The sequence below is a fragment of the Stegastes partitus genome, unplaced genomic scaffold (assembly GCF_000690725.1).
Source record: "Stegastes partitus isolate 25-593 unplaced genomic scaffold, Stegastes_partitus-1.0.2 Scaffold857, whole genome shotgun sequence".
NCBI lineage: Eukaryota > Metazoa > Chordata > Actinopteri > Pomacentridae > Stegastes > Stegastes partitus.
Genome location: NW_007578588.1, coordinates 166,523 through 192,945, shown reverse-complemented (window position 1 = coordinate 192,945; position 26,423 = coordinate 166,523).

Below are 26,423 nucleotides of genomic sequence, written 5' to 3'. Positions count from 1 at the left end.
CACCACCAGTCCGAGCAATCTGCACATCGTACGAAAGTTTAAAAGCCTCTGTGGGACATCCAGTGATGGCCGGCCCGTGATTCTGACAGAGATGTTGCCAGTAAACCCAAATCTGCTGTCCAGAACTTTAGCTGCAGCTTTGCACCTGGAACTCCTAACCAGGGATCCTTGTACCCGGGGCTGGACTTCTGCGCTTGTCAAGTGAATAATTCCACGTGAACTGCCTCCAAGTCTAAGGCCATGGTTGATGTTTCCCTCTTGGTTGGGGGTGAATTGCTGCCCCAAGAGAAGGAGCATAACTATCTTGTGATCTTGTTCACAGTGCAAGTGACAAGACGATGGAGCGTGACGGCCAAATGGAGGGCTACACTGTAAGCAGTAATGTGGGCGTTGGACCGGACTGTCTCGGTGAAGAGGAATCGGAGCTGGAAGGCAAAGCTCTCGATTTACAGGTGATCTGCGTTCCAGCCCTCACCTATGATCCTGAGCTAGTTATCGAAAAAATGAGGTACAAACGGTCCTCTGTAGGGTTTGTGGCCACAGCCTGAGAAATAACTGGAGTCACTGGTGGGTTTACACATCTCATCTGGCCTGGGAACACCTCCAGAAGAAGCTGGAACGCATCGCTGGAGAAATGGACGACCTGCTCCGCCTGCTGCCACCACAACCCCACCCAGGTAAGCAGACGTTTAGTATTTAAGGTCCACTGGCAGCTGATAGGCCACCACATACAACTCCCATCTGCAGTTGAGACGGCATAAAATCCATTTAGCAAGAAAGCAGAAAAGTGGAACGAGCAGTTATGGAAGAATTGTTGACGTAGCTAGGCCTAGCTATCGCTGTAGCGTAGTTAGCTAGAACGCTACGCAGAAAAGGCTACATGGCTAAAAGTTACATGTTCATTTCTAAAGTAAACGTACCTACTCTACAGCTTTTCTGCAGTTACTTTTTTATTTTTCCTAAACTTGAAACATGACAGTACTCGTGGCACAAGCACCAGTTTGAGCCACTTCTAGCCGCTCGCATCTTGCAAACATCGTTTACATCCAACTAAGAGTCTCACTGTTGCTGATTTTGGACTCTTCATCCTCACAGATCACTTGAAGTTCTAAAATACCTTTTGGCAGTCTTGTCCAAACAGCATGTTTAAATCTACCCACAAGTCATGTTCAGGTCAAGGGACTGTGAGGCTCAGCTTGGGTTTCTTCAGGTGGGTCCTGGTGGATTTTGAGGTATGTTTTGGATCACGGTCCCGTTGTAGAAGCCAGAGTCCTCGGTTTCACCTTCTTCACTGACTGCATGACATTTGCATTCAGAATTTGATGGTATCTAGAAGTAAACAATTCTCCCCCGTCTGGTGCTTCCTGTGCTGCCGGCTGGCACAAAACCCCGAAGCAGAACATTTCCACCCCCGTGCTTAGCAGCTGCTCTTCTTTCATGGAACGCTGCCCTGTTGTGTTTTGGTTTTTTCTCTGAACACACCTTTTGGTTATTGCGGACAAAAAGCTCAGTTTGAGCCTCATCTGTCCGCAACACTTGTCTCCAAAGCTACTCTGGCTTCTCCAGATGTTGGTTTGCTGGCTTCAGATGCTGACGTTTGTGATGAGGTAAGGGTTCCTCCTCATGCCTCTCCATGTCCACCATGTTTGGCTGCACAGCGGAGCAGTGCACCACCGGTCCTGTGTCAGCTAAACCTTCCTGCAGATTATTGCAGTAATGTCAAGGTTTTGTGTTGCACTTCTGCCCAGAAGACATGCAGTTCTTCTCTGAAAGTCTTCCAGAGCTCCTCCTGACTTCCACAAATCTACGTAGCTGCTCTTTCTTAATTGATCTTTTTTCTACAGTTCGTAGGAAGCGCTGTGCAGCATTTATCCTCGGGACGATATTACATTGTGTGCAGTTCGTTCAGATGTGCCTGTGTTCACAGCTTGTTGTGGTATTTGTTTGTTGTTGTTGTTTTAATGTTGATGAACTGTTTGTTGGTTTGCTGTCTTGTTAAGCTCTCAAGTGCACCATAATGAATTCTTTAAATAAGTAAAAGAAATCGATCAAAGGTTGAAGTGAGGGCCGATGTGGTTTTCTCAGGATCAACACTGATACTGATCACTAATAATCAAAGAGCCCGATTACTGATATTTGGAACCAATATACATTTGCAACTAACATGAAAATGCTGGTGTTGGAATTTGGAAGGACACAAACTCCAACAGGAAACTTTATGGAAATGTTTGTGGCTGGAGGCCACGAACAGAGAGCGGCTGCTGCATCAGGACCAAAATAACAGGTTTATATTCATTCTCTTTTTTGGGGATCAGTTAAAGTATCAAACATTTTAAAAATGCTAAATATGGGAGCTGATCTTTGGCAAAGTTGATAATGGGTTTAAATAGATACCTCGTCAAAAGTCAGAGCTACGATGAAACTGGCAAACGGTGACGAGTTTGTAATGGCTGGACTGTGGACGTAGTTCATTACAGTGAATAAATGAAGGAAATGGCTTAAAATAATTAGTAAATTAAGCTTTTGTCTTGCTTCTGCCATGGCGTTAGCTAATATGCAAAGCAGACCAAACGAATGGCCACAATGCAAGGCCCCCTTTTACTGACCAACAGCATCATCCATTGAAACGTCTCGTCTGAAGGAAGACACTGACAGAGCTGGAGGTGTCTTGAATTGCTGCTAAATACCACTTTGAAATTGCATTTGAAAGATCTTTTGGGCTTTCCTGTGTTGCGGTTTTAGCCTGATCACATGTGGAGGAACCTGCTTTGATTAGAAATCTCTGCTAAAAACCAAAGTAAAAAAATGAAACTACCTCCTGGATCTGTGATGAGGGTGGGACCTGCTTGCTCTGTCTGGAGAGAACTAGACTTGTCACTTTGAATTCAGTCTTGCAACTTTCAGCGGCACAGCATTCAGTGTGATCTTTATTTTTAGCTCAGGAGCTCAATGCATATATCAGCACTGTACTGCGCAAGCACTGACACCCTCTCATGCTCTCATTCACAAGAATCTCTTCATTGTGTGAGCGAGCGAGTGTGTGCGCACACAGGAGGCAGGTCTTGGCTAAAGTTTATTAACTTTCTCTTAGCCAATGGGGCGCCTTGTGCGTTTTTCCTGCTGACCAATGGGACAGACTGAGAGGTTGGAGGTGGGTGTTGCTTAGCAACTGCAGGTAGAATCTGAGATCATGTCGGACCCATTGTTTTATCTTGCCTCCCTGAGAGACATTACATGCTATGTGTTGTCATTTGTTAGTAAAAAACACCTCTGTGCAAATGCGTCACAAAGTTGTTAACTCTATTTCTGTGTGGTTAAACAGAGATCACAGGGACTTTAATGGCACGTCGGCCTCCAGACGGAGCGCTTCCCTCATCCACCGTCTTCATGTTACTACATGGAGATGTCGGATTTAACATCACCAAGTCACTGAAGGACATGCCAGAGACCTTTTTGGTTTTTACCTTCTTCTTTTCTGTTCCTTGCTCCTCATTACAGGACGACAACCTTCAGTGAAGCTCAGCAGACTCTCAGTGATCCTGAACAGACGAGCTGCTCCAAACACAGATGCTGCATGTAGATGAAACATCAGCATTTACCCTGCCACACACACACACACACACACACGGCGCTGGTGTCATTAATGCTGATTCTTTATTACACTTCTGAGTAAAGAAACCACGAGCGTCGGCCTAAATGAGACTGAGCTCATGTTTTGGTGAAAAGAGCCGTTCTGTGGCGGCGAGGACAGACGACTGCACAGAAAGCAAACCGTCCGATCTCTGCGACGCCGTCCTGACTCCCACAAGGCCGCACGTCACAGCTGTGAACTTTTCCTCCCTGTCTAATTAGATGACCTGATATCTTAAAGCAATATGTCAGAGTGGAACAACTGGTGGAGGGCTGACCACCAGTACCGTCTGTCCTTCTCCACTAACGGTGGCTTTGTTGGCTTTTGCTTTGTCTCTGTCAGCCTACAGTTATAAAAGCTTGATGCGTGCACACAGGTTGCAGCTCGTCATGCAGATGAGCGTCTCTGCTGTTTGAGGCGCCTCCACACTCTACTTTTTATGAATGACTTAAAGAGAAAGGACAAAACAAGATTGTAAGTAAGGAAGACGATTTAAGTTCCTTTTTTTCAGAAACAGTGGATCATGAGAAAAGCAGAAAAGAGTCTCTTTTGCTCGTCGTCCCGTCACGTGACGCTCGATGCAAATATTTAAATGGGGTTTATGGAAATTCCTGGGATGCAACCTGGTCTGTCATGTAAAGCAGGCCCAGGAACATTGTTGTTTACACCGTGAACATTTGTGTCCAGTAAATCCCGCTGTGGGACGCAAGCAAATAGACAAAAAACAAAATTAGCTGAGTTGCACATTAAGCTGTGGCGCATTTGGCGAGATCCTTCAGTCCAGCGCGGTGGTGCCGGATCAGGGTGAGTGTTCACAGCTTGTGCCTTTACACCGAGTCAAACTGATGCTCAGCTGATTCACTCTTGAGACAGACATCAGAAAATTGTCATTTTAATATTCTGTTTCCTGTATTCTGGCAACTCCACAATGAGCATTTGTTGCTTTTCTCTCTTTGCTCTGTTCCGTCGGTCATCTGCTGCTTTTTTAAAAACTATATTATAATGCTGTGACCAACAGTAAAAGGACAGAATGCTAAAATAAGCACGAGGACCGGCCGATCGGATCTGTTGTTACGAAGGTTTCCTGGCACCACCTGACGTGTGTTCGGGTTGGTGGTCGGCTTGACTTGTAGGAACGAGGCTCCTGTCGATGTGAAATCACTGCAAACGTCCATCCTCAAGGACGTGACATGTATACGGTGTGCTGCAGACAAAAAGGAAAGTAAATCAGAGAAAAGCAGATGGCTCACAGTGTTGTTCATTCTCACTGGATTGCTTTGTGTGATCGCTCAGTGACCGTATGTGCGTCTATACAGAGCGGCAGCGCGTTATAATCTCAGTCTGCGTTTTTACTCAGCAAAGACATCCAGTGAGCAGCAGATGTGGCTCTTTATCGATACACCGCTGACTGTTGACAGGACCTTGAGCGGCCGGCGGTGAGCGTGGGGGATGGGTGAGAGTTACACTTCCCTTTACCAGGTAATGTCTCCTGTTGTGAAACAATGTGACAGAAAATCAGTACATCTGTGATGGCTCAGCAGTGTTCTCTGGCCCTCGACGTTCTCCTCCAGGAGCTCATCCAAAGCCCACCTCAGATGTACTGTATGTAGCCTGTGGATGACTCATCCTCAGGAGAATGAGCTGTATGGCGCAGGTAGCCTTGCAAATAAACATTTCACGATTTGCAGAGTCTACTGAAGTACTTTGCTGACTTCAAGTCTGATCCCGCAGACTGCAAACACAAAGCGCCTCTGTGTGGTTCTGTGTGGTTCTGTGTGGTTCTGTGTGGTTCTGTGTGTGAGGCTCACGCTGTGAAACGTCCTCCTGCCTTCACGCGTGACGTCCGTGTCGCGAACGCACTCAGACGTCAGGTTAAGGCTCCACATTTTGTCGTTTTGTTTATTGAACCAGCAAATTTGTCATCATTGCAGCAATCGCCATGGAGACAGGGTGAAGTCCCAAACCTGCCGGGATGACACAGTGCATGAGTGTGTGCTCGTTACCGTTTACCGCAACTTCCACCAGAGACTGCACGCTGAGTGGACGGGTGACTGCACCTCTTTAGGACGGTGAGGGAATATTCACACATTCAAATGATCTGAGATTCCCGGCAGCTCTTGGCACCTGTTCCCTTCAGACGCCCTGTGACAGCCCTCCTGCTCTTCCTGTTGCTCACGCTGCTCATTTCCTAAAGTTCGTCACTAATGAGTGGATTCTCTGCTCGATGACGACGGAGCTGAAGCTTTGATTTGAATCGACTTGGTCCCTGTGGCAGAATGTGTCCTTGAGGACAAACCTTCATTCTGACCTTGAATCTGCGAGTGTGTCGGTGGTTTTTACATTTTGGGTTCGTGATCATTAGAACAAAGCTCCAGCGTGATGTGTGCGGGTCCACGCCACACTTCTATGCACAGTAAAGAAAATCTGCGGTGGCCGTTGTCAGCAGGGGGCGCTACACTGGCTGGTTCTGGGATCCACTGGTCCAGCTCACCAGATGTGTTTGGGGTATGAGCCCGCCATCGGTCGCATGTTTCACGCCGCTTCTTCTCCTGTGTCGCCGTCTACATGCTGCCATTTTCAGAACCCACTTTGCTACAGGAACCAGCCTCTCAGCTGTTGGCCCGCCGCACACAAAATGACCCGTTTTGAATCCTGCAGCTCTGCCACTTTGTTTCAGTGAATCGGTCATTTTTCTGACTGGCTTGCTTCACGTTCCACTCAAATACTCAACCCGACACTGATCTGTGTCACGCCTGTTGTTGCATCCGTTCCTTCGCTGTGATTGGTTTAAAGGAATAAAGCTTTCTGTTCATCCCTGTTGCAGAGTTAACATGAGGTGCAGGCAGACCATTCCCCACAGCGCCGGGTCAGCTGTGAATGGTCCGACTATGACAGACTAGGGATGCATAGACAAGATGAAACCTGGCGCTCACGTGCCTCCAAACCCCATTTGTATGGTAAGGCAGTAAATTCCACTTTCATAATCAGCGATCGTATGCACACTGAGATGTGCTGCTTTAATGTTTTATAAAGCGATCCAGACGTCACACGTCCTGGTTCTGGTACAGCTAGCTTTCACATCTGACGCGTTCCACGCCTTGAGTATGGCTTTGGAGTACCAAGTGCAAGCATCCTTTGGATTGTAAAACTTACAAATGAAGAAACAGATGCTGTTAGCCATCTTGCAGCGCTCAGACGCCCTGCTGCCGAGCATCCAGCCGCCACACAGCGCGCTGCACTCGCTACCTGACAATCCACTGTCTGTGCTAAACACAAAACAGTCACGCTGCCCAATTAAGTGAGAAACGTTGGTGTGAGGCTGCTTCAGACGACCGCGGGAGGATTAGCTGCAGGTGGAAGGCAGCGTCACCTCAGCACAGCACCGCAGACCCCTCATCCTCCTTTTATTCTACAAGAGAACAACTTTTTATTCAGGGCTAATTGGTTTTGTTTCAGATAAAGTTAGGGCCACGTCCATGTTACACCCACACAGGTGTTTCACTTGCTTCGCCTGATTAGACCTCCTCTCAGGACTGTGTGGGCGTGTACAGGCTGCGCTGGATTCACATCTGCATCACGCTCCTGTAGGTTCTGCTGCACCTGTTAGGGTAGAACAGCACTTTGTCACTGTGGTCCGTACATAGAAAACCTTGGTTCTGTCAGATAACAGTCTTGGGAGAAGACTCAGGTTCGGCTCATTTTCTTCCCCACTGTAAATTCCAAGGTCTCTCAACAAGTCTCTTGCCATCACGTTTAATTATATTTCATCTGCATTTCCTGGAAATGAGTTTTTTCCTGTTGGTTCGGAGGCTCTATGGAGAACCGTGGCAAAATGAAAACACTTTATTCTTGCCAGCAGGAGCAAAACCTCTCACCAGAACTGTTAAAGTCATCCAGAATGACGGAGCTCGCTGACTGGACTTCAGTCCCGTTTCTGTTTGGCTTCAGCACAACGTTTGCAGCAGGAGGTGAAAGTCGAGGGTGTTTCTACTGGAAGGCAGGTGTCTGTGTGTAAACTTTCACTTTTGGAGCAAATAGCAAGCTTCCATGTTAGCATCAGGACGGTTTAGACGGCTGTAGGAAGCGCTGCTATCCAGCCATGCTGTCAACCTCCCCCAGTGGTCACTTGCAGTATTACAACCAACAAAAAGCACCGTGATAAAAGAAAGGTGAGTAAATGTGGTGGCAGGAGACCTCTGACTGCAAACCAGGGCGCTGCCACTCTTTGCATCGTGAAGTTTTAAATATTTTTGCCTTTACTGGACAGTTGAAGAGAAGAGGCAGAAATGAAATATGAGATCGAAGAGAGGTATGAGAGCCAACAGAAGTTCTTGGCTGGAATCAGTTGTCATGGTGTTGCGACCAACGACAACAGTTTCAGATATGTGGGGTGATCATCTCACAGGGCGACTGCTGCTGCTGCTGCTGCGACCTACGTCAACCAACTAACCAACGGAGACGCAGTCTGACATGACGGCCTGATCCGAGCGACACCAGCTCCCGTCACAGAAATCCCAAGTTGGGATGAGCCACGACCGCCACGTCCATATTCTCCTCCTCCTCCTTTTTTGGGGATTTCTCTTCAAACACGTTAATGCCACGAGGACGAGGGCGCCATTCACGCTTCGCTAGTTTCTTTCTCGTGGATCGATGGCGCATGCTTGTGACGCTGCATTCACAGCAACTCACGTGCATGGTGGGCTGTGGTTCAGCGTTTCCATCGTGCAATCTGCACCACAGCAAACTTCACATCGTGCCCAAAGTCTATTGGGTTCATGTCGCACATGAAGCTAGCTGTGAACTTATGAACTTATGAACAGTAAGTGGTGGTCAGCTCAGCTTCTGGGACTGCCAGTCATCCCAAAGACAACCACAGGAACATCAGGTCAGGGTTTGGTGTTAAACCTCTTTACCATTATAAATGCTCATTGACAGCACTGATGACAGTTTATTTGGAGCCTTTGTGAGCAGGTCTCTGCTTCCTCTGTCAGATACACAAAGGCTGGAATGCTTCAACGCCTGTATTCATGTCTTTGGCTGTTCTTGTTTGCATTTAGTTTTTTAGCATCACATTGTGCCACAAAACCACCTCGGACCAGTCAGGGACGGACCAGGACCTCTGGGGCCTGGGGCTGATCCTGGGCTGTCTGGGATCCGATATTGGCACCGGTGCTGTGGGTTGTGAGGTGGTGCTTCTGTGAGTTCTGGGGAGTGTGGAGTCCAGGTTAACATATTGGGCTCTTTGTCATGTTCCTCTAGCAGTGTTTGTGGTGAGGTGTGCACATCATCCTGCTGGGGAGGCTGCTGCCATCAGGGAGGGCCGTTGCTATGGCGAGTGTGCTTGGTCTCCACCAATGTCTGCATGTCAAAGGGTTTGGGTTAGTGCGGGTTGTCCCATCAGAACATTGGACCTTAATGCAGTGATTCAAGTTGTGTAATGTTTTAGCTAATGGGTTAGAAAACGGAGAAATATGTTTTATCTTCTTTGTCCAGCCGAGCAGCCACATCGCCCACAGATGTAGACGCACACGGGATTCCATTTAACGCTCAACACCAGCTTCATGAAGATACGATGAAGTGACGTCCTGTGTCAGCGTAACACCGCTGAAGCCACGTGACAGCGTCCAATCACAAGACACTGGATTAAAGACAAAACGTGAAGTTTAGTTCATGATCACGTCGTTTTCATGTGACTTCTCCAGAGAGTGTAACGGCAGCCTTTTCACATCAAGTGTTACCATGGATATCATTTTAGCTGCATGTGGGCTGGATTTCTGCAGATAGAGGTTAATTAGATTTTCTCCTGCCTACCTTCGCCTTTTAATTTTAAAAACTTGCTAAAAATTGCACCTGCTTTGGAGAGAAGAAGAATTTTTCACTGAAGCCAGTGTGTGAACTTCAGGCCTTCAGGCAGAATGCAGCCACGCTTATCATAGCTCCTCCCACTTTTGGCGCGTTGCCCCTCACACACATGATGAGGAGGAGAGGCTGGCTTCACACACACACACACACACACACACACACACACACACACACACACACAGGGCTTCTCTGTCAAAAGACAGGAAGCTGCACTTCCAGGCCAAAGCGGCTGTTTGATTAATAACATGCGTGTCTCCGGGCGCACAATCCATCTCAAAGAGTCCAAATGTGGCCCTCAGTCTTACTGTACACACACACACACACACACACACACACACACTCATGCGTCTACACTCTTTCATGCGTACTGTACACATCAACACAAACACAAGGTCTCTCTTGCTCACCCCTTTTCTCTCTCTCCGATGATTAAAAAACAATATCCAGCTTATAACTGCAAGTTAGGCAGACACCCACACTCATTTGCAGTGAAAGGCAAATGACCCTGGTGATGAGTCACTGCATTCACTCAGAGATTTCTTTTTATTCAACATGCTGAAATCTCTTAAGGCAGAGTGAAGCGCTGGTTCTCACTATTGTGTCTCCGTGAGCTCAAGTGTGCCTCGACACTTTTCTCATATATATATATATATATATATATTTATTTATTTTATGAAAAATTATTTATTTATTTATTTTTAAAGCACCAGCAAAAATAGTCCACAGCGTCATTAAAATGCAGTAAAATCCGACTCGTGAGTTCCAGCGACTCACACGTTATAGCTCACAATTAAAAAGCCCCCCTCCCCTCCTGTGGCCATGCCGGCCTTTATATAATATTTCCAGCCAATCAATAGTGAGGTGGTCCTCCCAAACAGCTCTCCTGGGTGCTTTTTATAATGAGGACAACCACCAATCTGTGGATTTTGTTCGTTATGCATTTCATTCGATGCATGGAGCAGCTCAAATGTTGGAGCCTTTGCTCGAGCTCTGCTTTAAGCTGGACTTTTCCTGGTTGATGCCAGAGGCCTTTTAGACACATATATATTATAATTCACACCCCTGCTGATGTCACGCTGGAGAAAACAAAGTGTTGGATGTAAATGAAGCGTCTCTGTTCAGTCACATTCAGTAGACGTTCTTATCGGCGTCAGGACGTCCACAGAACTGAACCGACGTCACAAACGGCTGACGAGAGCAAGAAAAGCAGCTTTTCTGTGATTCAGGTGTGCAGTTGTGAGTCGTGTCGGAGTGTGTGCGGGCGGTGAGGCTGCTTTCGTCTCATTTGTTTTAATGGCGTGGACAAAACTTTCTGGTGATTATTTTCTCAGGAATGTGAAAGGAGCAGGTGACAGATGTTTAAAGCAACGGAAAACCAAAACGGACAAAGATTTCCTGTCAGCGGTGAAACGTGTCCGGTCTGTCTGACCACAGTTTGTACAAAAAACCCAAACTGAATGAACCTGAGACTCATTTTTGGGCATTAGGCCTGAGGGCTGCAAGTGTTATCTGGCTGCATCAAGTTTACTTTGTTTAAGAAAAGAAAGAATGGTGGAGTGTACGGGGGAGGGAGTGTAACGGGAGTCTTTAGCAGGGAGCAAAAGGGACTGAAAGGATTTTGATCCAGTGATATTATATATCTGTCCTGGTCAGGGCAGACAAAAGCTCACAGCAAACCACAAGAGAGCAAAGCATGTCATCTGAATAGTACGTCTTCTTTGCAGTGTTGTACATCCAAAGGCTTTGTGTGCCTGAATTTGGTTGGTAGGAGGCACAAAGGAGGCAGTTTGTTCGCCCCTGACAAGTGTGCTTTTATTTGCAGCGGCGCTTTGATGTATAGAGAAACTTTGGCTGGGATATCCCTCACAGACAAACACACAAGAAATCCCACTCCTTTGTATTATCCTGAACAATTCCCTCCCCATTCACTGCACAGCTTTTATTCCCTTTAAGACCTTTATTTTAAACTTTGTGCCTGCTGTCTGTCTGTCAACTGTAATGGGGAGTCTTGTCTGACTTTGGGGGGGTGGTGGGGGGCTTTGGCTCTATATTGCTTATTCGAGTTGGATGAGAGGTGGTTAGCTTAGCTTAGCTTAGCTTAGCACAACGACTGTAAACAGAGGTAAACAGCACACCTGGTTCTGTCCAAAGGTAAACTGTTTGGTCCGAACTTTTTGACTTCACAGTGTAATCAGACCTAAGCTCAGTTCCTGGACTGACCTGGTTCCACTTGGTCCCCATTCAGCTCGTCAGCCAATGAAAAGGACAAACTTGGCTTTAATATCGACCCGGGCATTTACAAACCAATCAATATATAGGTATAGGTATTCTGACTCACAGAATGTAGCCGCGGGTTTAGCCGTTAGCTTCTGTCTGCTGTCTGTGTTTCTACTTTCCAGGACTGGACCTTGCAGAGAGGCGACCCGACCCGCTCCACTCTGTGAATTTTACTTCCTATGTGCAAGTGTTCCCGTCACTGTTGTTTGGAGGGGACACCGTTGCAGCATCCTGGGCTGAGCTCCACCCAGTCTGACTGTGATTGGTTCAAAGAGTTACAAACAAGCCCCGATGTTGCTTAAACCCTTTTGCAAATTGATGATGAGATGCTGCCCGGCAGTCAGACACAGCCAGACTGGAAGGGTCAGCATCCAGCGATAGAAAGATGCAGGCGACACCAACACGACGTAGGCCTGTCACATCAAGTTCTGTCCTGCATTAACTGTAATATGAAACTAAAAGGACCCTGATCAAATGTGCACAGTGTAAGAACAACAAAAGCATGAACCCTGGTGCAAACGTTCAGTATGAAGAAGCCATAGAGCTCCGTCACCAACAGGATCCTGGATGAGGGAATACCAGAGGTGAGCGAGAAGATCGCTGTCAGGAGAATGAGACTAGCAGGACACCGTCAAAGACATCGAGAGCTGCCAGCCAGCAAATTGGTGCTGTGGGAACCGACACATGGGCATCGGTCACGAGGACGTCCCACGCTAACGTACGCGGACATACGAGAAGGATGCAGGAGCTCAAAGTAGCAACGAACTGGCCCGATGTATGGAGACGACTGGAAACAACGATGGAGGGCTCGTCTGAGGACGGCCTAGAAGACTGATGCAGTCTCTTTGGCTCGTGTTGGATGTCTTTATGAAATAGTAAAATCAATGAGTGTTCAAAACATACAACAATAAGAAGCTCAGTTCTGAACACCGCCAACATATTTCCCATCACACTTTGTAGGAGAACATCAACTCTGTGGTGGGCCTGTAGCGGCAACCCTGCTTTAAGCTGCCTCTGATGTGTCAACCTGTCAGCCAGCTCACTGGTCCAGTTCTGTCCTGGTCCAACTGGTGCATGTGCTGCTGGTCATTTCTGTGGACGACACATGTTCAGCCCCGTTAAACTGTCGTATTAAATATTTAGCTTTGATTGTTTTGAGCGTAGTGAGGACATTAGTTTGGTTGTTTCAGTTCTTCTAAATCTCATATGAAATAAAATAAATAATATTTAACTTCAGCTCTTTTCTGTTGTGATTGGTGTTTCTTCTTGCTGCTGCTGGACCACAGTAATTTCCCAAACTGGGATAAATAAAGTATTTTTCTATTCTATTCTATTCATAACATCACTGAGAGAGAAATCTTACAAGAAGATCCTTACGTGAGCTGTTTCCGTGCTTTCGATCACATCACATGAGCTTCATCGGCAGCTGGTGTTTACCCAGTTTTCGTTAAATTGGAAATGTTCACATTTCAGTTTTCTTGTGAGCCCTTTCATGATGTTTTCTCCATGTGGGCTCGATGGTTGAGCTTTAGTGTTGGTGCTTGACCTCAGAAGCAGCAGTTAAGGAAACCGTCTCAGCACAAGGTCCATTTAGAATCTGTTCTGGGCCTTCTGGTTGTACAACATCATCTTCATCCAGAAGCTTCACGAAAACATGAAGTGAGCGACATCTTTAGTTTAATAGCAGTTGTGCTGCTCTGCTGATGAAAACCATTGGATGCAACAAAAAGCTCCAGAGCAGCTGCTGAGTGGACTTTGTGGGGAGAACTGCTGCTTCAGGGTCAAGGATGAACTGAAAAGCTCAAATCATCTGGAGCTTCAACAGCAGCTTAAGGAGGCGTGCTGACGTCTCGTAGACTCCAAACATCAGTCTGAGCGCGTCGGGTGATGAGTCAACTATCAGCTGTCATTCCAATCCAAATCCCAGCTTGATTAAAATCTGTTAATTGGTCCAGGCAAGGTGAAAGACGAAGCCCACCTGGGAGCTGCCCAGTTTGCTGCCACGTGGTCGGTACTGAGCAGCCGGGACGCTCCCTCAGTTGGTCGGTCAGTCCGGGGATTTGAACTGCCAACTTCCAAGTCATGAGCCTCCACCTCCTCTGCAGGCTGTCGCTGCTGTCTTTCATATCAGCGAGAACTCTTGACCCGCTCCGCTCCTGGGCGCCCACAAGTGCTTAAGCAGATAAAGATTATGTTCGTCACAGAGGCAGTTTAGTATGGGGTCAGAATAGGGCTCTGACATCAAAACACTGAGAAAACGGTTTTGTTTTAAAGCCTTGGTAATGCTGATGTGAGTTCTGCAGGGTTCTGACCTTGACTTACTGCATGTTTTCAGTTGGCTTGCACTGGATTTTACTGCAGGGTATTTTACAACGCTTGGTGGTTGGACTGGAAACCTAAATACTCCCTAAATAGTCTGGCATACTGCACTGTATTCAAAAAAAAGGACTGGGCTTTCTTGTTCTTGTAAGTAAAAGAAGATTTTTGTGGCTCTCCGTGTCCAGTTCAGAAATCCATTACAAGGTCAACAGCTCGAGCTGCTTCAGTCCACCTCAGCCGTGTCGGACAGAATCGCATAAAGCGAATATCTGAGCTCACATCTACCTCCTAGCTCCTGAGTATGCACGCGGTATGGCTGTGGAATGACTTCTATACATCTGCAAGCTATAAAAATAACCACATGCTCGCTATTTTACTGTCGCAGTCGTCCTTTCGGCCATTTTTTATGTTTTTGTTACATTCCGGTGTGTCTGACTTCCTGGTTACTTAGAGGGAAGGGTGGCACGCACATCGGATTGAATATTAACCACCAAACCACCAAATCGGCGTCCAAATCTAAACGCAGACGTGCTTATTTTGTTATTTCTCTTTTCCTCGTAGAGCTCAGAAGAAGGAGAAAAAACAAAGTGGGAAGGAGAGCCCATCATGAAATGCGAACATCTGTGCCGCCGTGTGCTCCATGTATGTGCTGCGCTGAAGGTCAGTGCCTCGTATCTCTACTGTGCGATATTTGGCTGATCATAAAGAGGCTACCATGTGCAGGGTTGCCGTGCATGCAAAATTTCAGGTCACTACCACTGGGAACCAATAATGCCTTTGGCTAAGCAACAAGATGCAAATACATCATTCAAATTCGTACCACTTTGTACACATTCGAGCTCACACAAATACTCGCACACAATCGCCTCGGCACACGGAGCTGCAGGATTAAAAGACTCTGATTCATTTCAGACGTGAAGAAGTCACAGTCCTGGGGCCACGTCTGATCTGAGACACGTTCAGATCCATGTTTCTGTGTTCTGTTCTCCCCCCTCTTGACCAACAGTTGTCTGACGTATCTCGGATGATTCGGATCCAAAACGTTGACCCTCCTTGTTGCCGGATGTAGCTGAGCAGCCTCTCAGTCCAGCGGCAGGCCCAGATTACCGTCTCACCCAGGCACTCATAAAGATAATGGCAGACAGGCAGCATCCTCCACTCCAGGCTGTCGAGCAGACGGAGGTTAGTCAGAGTTAGGAGATCAATGCACTTATATGTCACACCCAGAGCTCCACGTTTCAGCCCCTCCAGGCCATAAAGACCGAGTTTACATAGTCACCTGGTGTTTAGCTGCTGAGAGATGGTCGAGGGGAGACGATGAGACACAAACCCTGCATGTCACAGCGGCACAGTCGCTTCCGTTTCAGCCCGCTAAGCCACCGGGGCAACCCAAATATCATTCATCCTGACACTGTCCGTCACACTATACATAGAACAGCGAAATTAGCACAAATGCAGCGCTCGCCATCAGCCTGAAGTATGGTGGCAGTAGGGCGATTATTTACGGGCTGCATTACTTTCCCAAGACCTGAGCTCTGAGTCACCGAGCGAGCCTGATAATTAATTCCACACTCCACAGAAATATTATGAAGCTGCACTACAGGATGACAGATGTACCGCATGAAGCACATTGTCAACAGGGTGACTGTATGGAGCTATTTTGACTGGTTCATTATGAAATTATGCTTCATTATTTCTCAATCAATTGTGTTCTGTGTGGATGAATCTGTTTTGTTTTTTTCATGTTGGCAGTCAGATTTTCCGCTAACGACAGTGTGTTTGACCATCAGAAGGTAAATAGGAGAGACGAGCAGCACGCTAGTTTGATTTGCTGGTGTGTCATCAGACAGTTTGCTGTTTTCTGTCCCACAGCTCAACTTCCTGTAGATACTAGAGGTAGAGGGGGAGATGCTCTGGGATCTGACAGTCAGAGATAACCTGCCATCAGCAGGCCTTCTATTTTTAACAGCAGGTACTAGTAACACATGACGTGGGGCTCTTGTTATCAATATTTATGGAACAAAGATTAAGACAGAGTGATGATACACACAGCCCGACTGGATCCATCCTCGCCTAATAGTTGTCATTACGGCGAGGGGGAGGAAAGTGCTTATAGACTCAGAATTTTAGGCTGGCACTCTGCATTTTAGTAATGATTCCTGAGACCAGCCTGGGCCCAAATGTGATTAGCAGACGTAAACAGGGAAGCACGATGACGGCACTGTTAAATGGCTTTAACAATACTTCTTCTTTGTGATTCATTTCGGTACAGTTGTCACTTGAGGAGGCGGAGTCGGGATTCGTTTCCAGGTTTTCACAGGCAGTGTCGGCGGCGGCTCCGAAAGAAAGGTCGGATTAAATCAGAAAAGATCACATCTGAAAGGCAGGCGGCGGCTTCACAAGTGAAGACAGTTTTACAAAACGCAGAGTAACAACAACAGCAAGTGGTAGTCGTCCTGTTCTCACATCCCGCATCTGTTTACTGGATGTGGTTCACATCAGCAGCCATACAAAGATCCGTCACGGTGCACGTTTATCTCCACGTTTAGCCCGCGGCACAGGCTAATAACGCTCCCTCTGCCAAAATGTTGTCCACTCCAACACTTAAAAGTTTCATGAGTGAGCTCAAAAGAGGTGAAGTGTCTTGGCAGACCGTGGAGCAAAATGCCATGCAGTCATATGCAGCCCAGGGGATGAAGTGATTGATCTGTGACCTCGGACTCAGCCATAAGATATTGTGGTGAAGAGTTGCGGAGGAGGGCATGGATAGTGGAAAAAGGGACGAGCATGAGTCAGTAACAGAGTCTGCGAAAAGCTGTGGGAGCAGAGGAAGTGTTAACAACATCACAAGTAGGAGCAAGTCAAGTTACCACGTCAGGAAGCAAAAAGGCCTGAGAGTAGGACGATGGTAGGAGCCGAGAGGTGACGGGGACACATGCATCCCGATCATCCGACCCTGTGGGGGACTGCTGGTCCACTTCATGCTGTCTATGCCGAGCTGATATGTGTGAGCTCTCTGCTTTACGTGGCCGCTGCCTTTTATTAGAGCCTGTAATGAGTAGCCCCTGTGTGAAAAGCCTACGAGGAGCGAGTTCAAGGATAATAAGCTGTGTGACTCTCAAGTCCGGCACTTGTTGCCTGCAAGGTACGACGAACAGCTGCACGCTTCTGGGCAGAAAGAAAGTTGTTCCAATGTCTTTTTTAAAAAGGAGAAAAAATGGTGCTAATTTTATCTGATTATGCCATCTTGTGTCTTTGAGGCAGAAATGTATTGAAACCAACCGCAAAGCAATGAAGTTTGTAAATCAGCAGCAGTGCATCTGTAGTCAGACCAGATCACATCCAACTATTTTTTGCCCAGAGAGGACTTTTGAATGTGTCAGAAGTTTGGCAAAATATCTGCAAGTGACACTGAAAACGCAAGAAGTGTGCATGTTTCCTCTCAGTGTTCAAATCAGGGCATCTTCTGACCGCATGCAGAGACACAGTGGACAGTGCTGCCCTTTAAAATCCACCATTCACGGGAAGGCAAACTGCGTGCCAGAGCGCCGAGTTACCGAAAAACGCTCTGATGAGCCTCCTTTTCTCTTTGTTTGTTTTGCCAGATAGGTCCAAGGATTCGTCAAATCGGTGCTACTGTCTCTTTTTTTTCCCTTTTTTTTTTTTTTTTTGCGGACGCACGCCTCCAGGTTCCAATAACGCGCCACCCATGCGGCGTGATTTCCATAAACTATGACAAAAAAGTAATTTATACCACAAGAATGACACTTTTCTTACACGCACACTCGAGAAAGTTTGGGATGCTGGCAAAGAGTCAGGCAAATATCACCTATTACTCATGTTACTTAGTACATTTGGGGCTCCACTTGCAAGCACAGCGCTTCGTCACTGCATAACAATCAGATGGCTGAGTGTTGGCAGTGCAACTGATGGAATTTTACTGAAAACAGATTTCGCCTTTGAACTTCCAGATATTCCTGATCGAAAACAAAGTACCATTCCTGACTTTAAAGGCTCTGCTCGCCTCTCTCGGTGTTATTACGCTTGTGGAAGGACGTGGATTTAACTTTTTTATTATTTCTGTCATATCTGTGCGACCAAAAACAAAAAAAAACAAACAAAAAAAAAAAGCAACACTTCAACTGAATTTGGCAATGTAAGTATACATGCTGTATGAGATGTGTGGTCCAGAAGAGAGAGAAAGAAAAAAGCGGAGAGGGGCTTTGTTTTTGAGCAGCAACAAGTTCCTCAGCAGCCTGACAGGCAGACACAGGGGCGCTATGAATGGCTATCTGTGCTTTTAGTTGTTTTCTGTGTTTTTTGTTTTTTTGCTAAAAGCCGACCTGCTGAGCATCGCTGGAAAGCATCTAAATGACCAGTTGTGCGTAATGCGTAATAGGCCTATGGCCCTTCGCCAAAGAGGGAGTTAACGGTGTATAACACAAACACGTGAATATGGATGTGTCTCAGAAGTTTTATGGTTCTTGTCATTGTTCCTCGATGCGGATTTTAAAGATGTGAGGCGCTGAACGAGCGATCAGTCAGGAACTAGTATCCCCCATAAACTTGTGCCGCCGTCGCTTATTTCAATCACGTAAGACCCCTAATGGCGTTGTCCGGGCGAGGGTGTTACGTATATCTGTACAAGCTTTTTCTGACAAGCCCGGCTTGTTGATATTTGTCTTTTACTGTAGAGCCACCAAGGTGTTGCCTAAGAGAGTTTAAGCACGCCGATATTGCAAAGGGTTATTAGATTCATAAGTCAGCGAAGTGGTGGGCGATCTACTGAGCACAGCAGAAGTTCTCATATGATGACTTCAAACAAGACACATTACCTACCAGCATCTGTTGGAGTGAGTGGATATTAAGACACTTCTATCTCCAGGACAGCGTAGGGGGAAAATGGTAAGTAGCAATGGAAAACACAGAGCAATAGAAAGCGGGATGATTACCAGTTAAATAGTCGTGCTTGCTGTTTGGTGTTGGCAACGCATTGCTTGGAGAAGGGTTGGACTCAGTGGCTACTTGAGAAACTCAGTATCGAGACCCATGTCTGCTGAGGCTGATGTTGACAAAGCTTGTGTGAAAAAAGACTGTGTGGCATTTCTCCGCTCAGGATATGCCGGTACAGTGAGAGGGGTAAGGAAATATTACATTGTGTCTGCGCGCAATGTGCCGTGGATGTGCTGTAGGCTGCTGGAGAGCTGCTGCGTGCTGCCAGTGGAGGGCTTGATATTTTATGCATGTATGGATGTTCCTTTTTTTTTTTTTTTTTTTGAAGAGTGCGGTGCTCATGTTTTCTTCAAACAAGAAAAAATAAAAAGCATAAGCAACATGTGCCACTTAGCTGTGCCACTTGTCTTAAGCATGACATGGAGAACAATAGGCTTGTTCTGTACCAGCGGCTGTGATCTGGCGTGAGAGTGAAGCCGTTTCTTCTGCTTTTTGTGTTAAGGGCGAGCTTACAGTGAACTGATACCGGCGTTTGTGATATAGCTGCTGTTATCTGGAAGGAAATGTCCGACCAATATGTGATCAAATATTAACAGGACTTGGTTTGGCAAGGGGTGGGAAAATACACGTGACAAGACGCGGGGAAGCAGCAGCAGCAGAGTAAAAAAAAAAATGCATTTTTTTTTAAACCTGTAAATGTGCATGATATTGGCTCTTTAAGTTCATTTGAAAAAAAAAAAAAAAAAAAAAAAAAAGCAGTTTAAAGTGGGCACTCAAACAAAAGTATATAGATATTTTCTTGGCCCCCTCATAGTTACCCTGGCTGTGTTATGCTTTCAGCACGTTGGACAGAGGCACCGGAGTCGTGCATGGACTAAAACGCCGAGTGGACGCCAACTCTCTTTCTCTCTCTTTTCCCAGCCCCCCTTTGCCAAAACCTGGGATTGTTTTTTCCAACTTTTGGTAAGCTTATTCTGAAGGAGCCTGTGGTCTGTTAACGGAAAATAAACGGGATTATACAGAGCAAATATTTCATTTAAAAAAGGGGAGAAAAGAAAAGAAAAAGGAGCGCTTGCCATTTAAAACGAGCTCGTGCTTTAAAAGAAAAATGTGGTTTTTGTAGAGCACTGTGAAAGTTGAAATGTTAGGGCGTCTGGTTCTTTGCACACCACATTCTCGGTACCTATAAGCCCCCCCACACTGCGTTAAACTTTGGGACATGCAAGTCTTGGTCGCGGAGATCTAACCACGCACATAGTGGTTGTCAGCCCTTGTAAAGGTAAGAGCACAATCCATTGTTTTCATGTCAGTCCTTTTTATTCCTGTCGTCTTTACGGGCTTCTTCTGGCTTCTTTTTTCTCAAATGAACTTCGGCTTTTAAAAACTACAGCATGCAGCCCCTTTCGCTTTGGCAGTGTGGTAATTGTGGACATCAGTGACCGAGATAACTCCGAAATAAAATCCGATCCAGGTGACCGGCACCGTTTTTTTCCTCCTCTCTCTGAAAACCAAGTTACATTTATAAATTATTGGTGCGTTGCACATTCACATCGGCTTGGAGTCACGTGAAGCGTTTATATTGGGACTCGTTTTCGTGCTTTTTTCTTGAAAGGGGAGCTTTTTATTGAAGCCTTTTCTTTTGTGGAGTTTCCGAACACTGGCTGCTGCAACATAATTTGCGTAATCGTTGCGTTGTGCCTAATCATGCTCCCAATATGGGACTTAAGACGCTGCAGCGATCCTTCCAGCACGAAGTGGAGTCCTGATGCTGGTGCATCTCATGAACCAGTGTGGAAACCTTCTTTCTATCTATATATCTTTCTATCTATCTTTCTATCTGGTGCGTATTTTTCCTGTTTGGTCTGCTGCATTCATGTTTTGTCTTGATGTCAAACCCTCTGGATTTTGTTATCGACCAAAAATAGCCCTACTCTTTACCCCCCCGGCTCCCCTCCCCTCCATCGGCCCCCCATCCTCCTCCTCCTCCCGTCATCGCCATCAAATCACTTGTGTTTTTACTACGACCGCTCCACGGTTTCATTCATAAGGTGCTTTTCACTTCACCTGCTACCCTACCCCCCTTCTTTTGTCCGCACACGGCTCTGTGTCGACCTGTCAAACGCAGGCTCATACGAATGAATGATAAAGTGATTTTTTAAAAAAAGACGAATTCATTCTGAATCGTAGTTTTGTGCAGAAGCGATGCTTCGCTTTTTTCTTGTTTCTTTTTACAGCCCACAAATTGTCACATTATTCTCGTGTAGAAATAATAATAATAAAAATTACAATAAAGATGGGCGTGGTCAGAGTCCATCCACTGACAGATGTTATGGCTGAATGTGATGGAGAGGATAAGATGGCTTGATATGCACTTGTTCAGGGAAGCAGCGTTTCTTTCTTTTTTTTTTTATTGGAAATGAAGGCACGCGTAAAATCCCTCATGTCGCCTATTAGATTTAGATGATCATCGCACACACAAAAGAAAACTGCTCTGGGATTTTATTTTTCTGCTCTCCTAAAGGACTTGTAGCCTAAAAAAAAAAAGAGAGAAATCGTCTCGCACCGATGCAGAAGCGGTGATATTGTCTGTTTCCCCCCTTCTCTCTCCCACCTCCCTCACCCTCTCCCTCTCTCTCGTCTTCTTTGGTCAAAGATTTAAGATTTGTGATCCAAGACGAAGCAATTGCAGGCAAAAAACAACAGCAAGTGCAAGAGAAAAGCCCCCCCAACGCCCACTGGCAGTCCTGTTTTAATCAAACCCTCCTCATGCATCCTTGCGTTTTCGAAATAAATACTCCGATATGAACGCATCCAGTAAATTCCTGTAATTGCATTTGAATGATGGGACTTTCCGCTGCGTTTTCCGTAATTTTGACCCAGCGGTGTAATGTGCGCAGATCGCTCTGTGCATGTTAGAGCCTATTACTCCTCATTTTATGAGACACTGAAACCAAAATAGATCATATTACTGGTTAGGCTGCCCGACAATCATTTAAAACAAACAAACAAAAAAAAAAACAGAAAAAAGAAACGAAAACGCTCCTTTAATAAAAACCTGCGTCGCAGCTCTAATAAGCGATGATTGCACACATTGTGGGAAATGTCTGTAACGAAACGATGAAGGTTTGAGTTGATGTGAGATCAGGAAAAATGTGACACACGAAAGAACTCTTTGGCCTTTTTGCAGCTTCTTGCTTTCCGGTGTAGAATCGTGGATAAATGTCATTTTTTCTTTGCGGAACGCATCTTTTCTGGCCATGTAGCAGCATTTAAAATAAATATATATATATATATATTTTAATTATTTTTCCCTTCTACTGAGACGTGGGATTATGGTGTGGGCGTGGGCGTGTTGGGTGGAGGAGGAGGGATGAGCGGAGGCGGGTTAGGAGGGGTCTGTGGGGTGGCACGACACACTTTGTATGTATGAAGGTTTTTTTATAGCACTTTTCTGCAATGTACGTCAGCGGATCAGTCCATAAATGGGGCTGCGTGTGCTTGTGTGCGGGCGTGCGCCTGCGTGCGCCTGCGCCTGTGTGCGTGCGTCTCCGCGTGTGTTATCTTTACCGAGAATCTCCCCTCTCTCTCTCTCTCTCTCTCTCTCTCTCTCTCTCTCTCTCGGCTCTGCAGAGTCGGGGTGGGCGTCAATAACAAACCTGATGGTAGGTTTTATTGCAAAAAAAATAAATTAAAAATGAGCAGAAATTCTTGGGCTTCTGCGGCCTGTTCATTAACGAAATGTGAGCAGTAATTGCGCGTTCGGCGCTGATTGGCTCCTCTGCTGCTTCATGTGAATGTTGGCCTTTGTGTGGCGCTTTTATTATCATTTTTTGAACTCGTTTTGGGGGCTCAAAGGAGCTGATATTCATTTTCTTTTCACCCCCAAAATAATCCACCGTGTGCTCGCCCACGTTTTCATTCATGAAAGTTGCCCATCACCGCCCCCCCTCCCCGCTCTCCCCCCACAAAGCCGATGTCTAATAGAAATTATAAATAAGCTTTATTGATTATTTTTGGGGCTATACGTGGCGGAAATGTCGGCTCACGGCGCGGCGGACGTCACGATATATTTAGAGCAAAAATTAATCATGTGAATCATGATGTAAATGTCGGCTAGACGGGCCGCTGCTGCTGCTCCCATCATCTTCATCACCAACACCTTCATCCAATTAACAGGCTTGTTGAAACAAGTTCTGGTTTGGAGGGAAGCACTGAACCTCATTCCGAACCTTCAATTATCAGTTATTCGTCAGTGAGAGGCGTGAGGCGGGTGTTTGTGTTTTTTACAGTGATGATGAAGCCACGATCCGTTATTAATACACAGTGGATGGAGCTTCTTACTGTAAAGACGGACCACTGCGGGACCGGGAGGCTGCTGGGTGTGTGTGTGTGTGTGTGTGTGTGTGTGTGTGTGTGAGGAAATGTTCGATCATGCCGGCAAAAAGAAAAAAAGAGAAATCCGTTCACGTGTGTCTCTCAGCTTGCAGCACGTCGCTGCAGCCGAGGAGCAACTTCCAGAAGCCATGCAGCTCCAACTTGTCACACAGCCGCAGAGGGATTTAGGTTTGGGACGAACTTATCTCATTTCTGTCTCTCATTTTGAAAAATGTGCAGAAAAGCTGTACCTGTGGTTGCATATGGAGGCAGCATGTGCCATAACCAGGCAGGCACGAGGCATATTCAAGCCACTGCTTCCAGAACAATGTCTGCATGTGAGCTGTGTGTAGCCTCACAGCAAACATTTCAGCATTTCCAAGTGATTCTGTGGCATGATTAGTGCGATTATCTTCAGCAGGGAGGCATGCAAACGGTATTGATGGGGACAGAAGCCAAGAGGAGAGGCAGGCAGGCAGACAGACAGACAGACAGACAGACGGCGACTTAACAGGCTATGGAGTGATTTGCAGTCAGTCTCAGCTGTATGAGGATGTGGAAGGAGGAGAGCATGAGGCTTAGAGGACTAGTCTGCTGTGTGTGCCTGATGATTACATTAAAGGTTATTGTCATCCCAGGAGGGACGACATTAACCCTCCTCACTCCTGCATCTGACTATGAACGGCTGAGTTTACGTGTTTGCCACTTTGGACGTTGCTCAACTGTTTCCTGCAGCTCGCTCTCCTCCACTCCTTTGACGTCACCCAGCTCCATACAAAATGTTTTCTCAGTTGACGTGTTTGCTCCTCGAGCAGGAATGCAATTTCACTTTGATCAAAATACCCTCATCGCCTTCCTTTATCCCCAGCCAAAATGACATTTCACAAAATGTCATTTCGTCCGTGTTACACGGTTCCTCTCTCGCACAAGGAGGCATAATTGTAGTTGTTAAGCGAAGCTTTTCGGCAGTGCGGACCTGTCAGCATCGTGCTGCATTTGGCAGGAGAAGCCTTGAAAGGTTATACAAGTGTGTCGTGTTGTCAGCTCAGTGTGCTTGTTTCTTCCTTCTGCTGCACAAACAGCACAAAAAAAAGGTTGTGAGCGGGGAAAAGATGTGAGGAGAGAGTTACCCAACTGTTACTGCCAATCACACGTGTTCAGCCATGAATGGGGCCATCCATTAGAACCAGCAGAACTCTGCCACAGAACATTCAAAGACTTCACCCAAAGTCATGGGTTTTGAGAAATCTTCAAGGTGAAGACATGGTGCGCCTCAGCTCCGATCAAGCTGTGGTTTAGCAGTTTTCAGAATGAGTCCTGGTCGCCTTGTCACGGGCCAACGCTGCCGTTCTTCTGTGTGATGCTCAGCTGGATGAGTCAAAAAGATTCTCACGACTCCCCGTCTCCTCACACCTATGAGACGGTTTATTAGCTTCATTCAGAAATCCTGCTTTACAGGCTCAGACGCATGCAGCCAGAACACTTCTCCTGATACACCACCTTCAGTTGTGCTGTATTTGCAGAAATGAGAGAGACCATGTTGTTGTTTTTGCTCCTCTAATGAGATGCCAAGTGATTTATTTATGAATTACTTGTTTGGAACAGCCCCCTTGTGCAGTGTGCATTTTTTTTTATCCTCTTTGGAGTCATGTCGCTCAGTGATTGCTGATGCAACTCTTTGTCATCCAGAGTTTGCCCTCACCTCCTGTGAGCCTTCGGGGAGGGCTATATCTATCTTGGCATGTCCCCGGGTGTGTTGGAGGTGGGAGTGACTCATTAAGCAGGTGTGAGCATCCACTCCCATACTGCTACATGCCAAACAAGAGCTCTCCAGCTCATAAGCTCGTGCAGGGAAGAATCATGAAGGCAATATAGCAAACACATCACAATAAATCTTTGCACTGGACCGGGGCCAAGGCACAGGATAATGAGCTGCTATTCCTCCATTATGCTCACTCTGGTGTTCATCAGAGGTGGAATTTCCAAAACGTTCATCACCCATTGAAAGGTTATGCCTCCACTGACATCTGTATCTGGATTCTGGATTACAAAGGGAACAAATTGTTCCCAGTTACTTCCAGATGAGGGGGAACAGAGTAACGAGGTAACGAGGAGGCTCTGTGTATCTCATGTCGAGAGCTTTGTGTAGCTGACATTTGGTCATACCAACCTGTGAGCGCTGCTTACTACACTGCAGAGCACTTGCAGGGGAGGCATCCATCTGCTGTGGAGATGGCTCACTTTTTAAAAAAGCGAGCAGGAGCAGAGTTGTTGTCCACATCTATGTCAGCCTCCACGTCAAGCAAAACTCTGAGCTCCTGTTCTGGAGCTGTAGCCTGTATAATATAACAGAAAGAGTGAACATGACACATCAGGCGCACCTTAGATAGGAAGCCTGAGAGTCTTCCTGGGAGATAAACTGGTGAGAAACATTCAGAACCGTACACTGGAGGCTCAAATGCTTCAGCTCCTTTTTGATATAATCCACCCAATCTGCTCAGTATCTGCAGACCTCCACAAGAAATGCTTATTTATAATTCTCTGAATATCTAATTTTACACAAATAGGCCATCTCTAAATGGCACGCAGTGTATCACGACTTGGTGGAGACGTGCTGTTACGCAAAACCTTCTTAGGAAGAAAAAAAAAGAAAAAAAGATATGCCACCTCTTTAGCAAAATACGGAAGAGGAGAGGCTCGGCTTGTGCTTTGTAGCTTCATGTTGTCAGACATGCTGGTGTGGATGCAGGTCTGCACGGAATGCGGACCAGCAAAACAAAAAAGCCCACAATGCAGAGTGAGGGCGCATTAGCAGTCCGCCTCGGGCTGTTTAAACAGGCGACCAGTCAGCCAGCGGCGCGGTCACATGTTGCAGCGTCATTGTGTAGTAAAGTTACTGTAGTTGCAAAGAGGCTCCTCATTTCAGCTCCAGAGGTCTCCCATCCCGTGGTGCTGCTTGCTTGGTGCTGCGGCGGCGGCGGCGGCGTTTTCAGCATGCGACAACCTG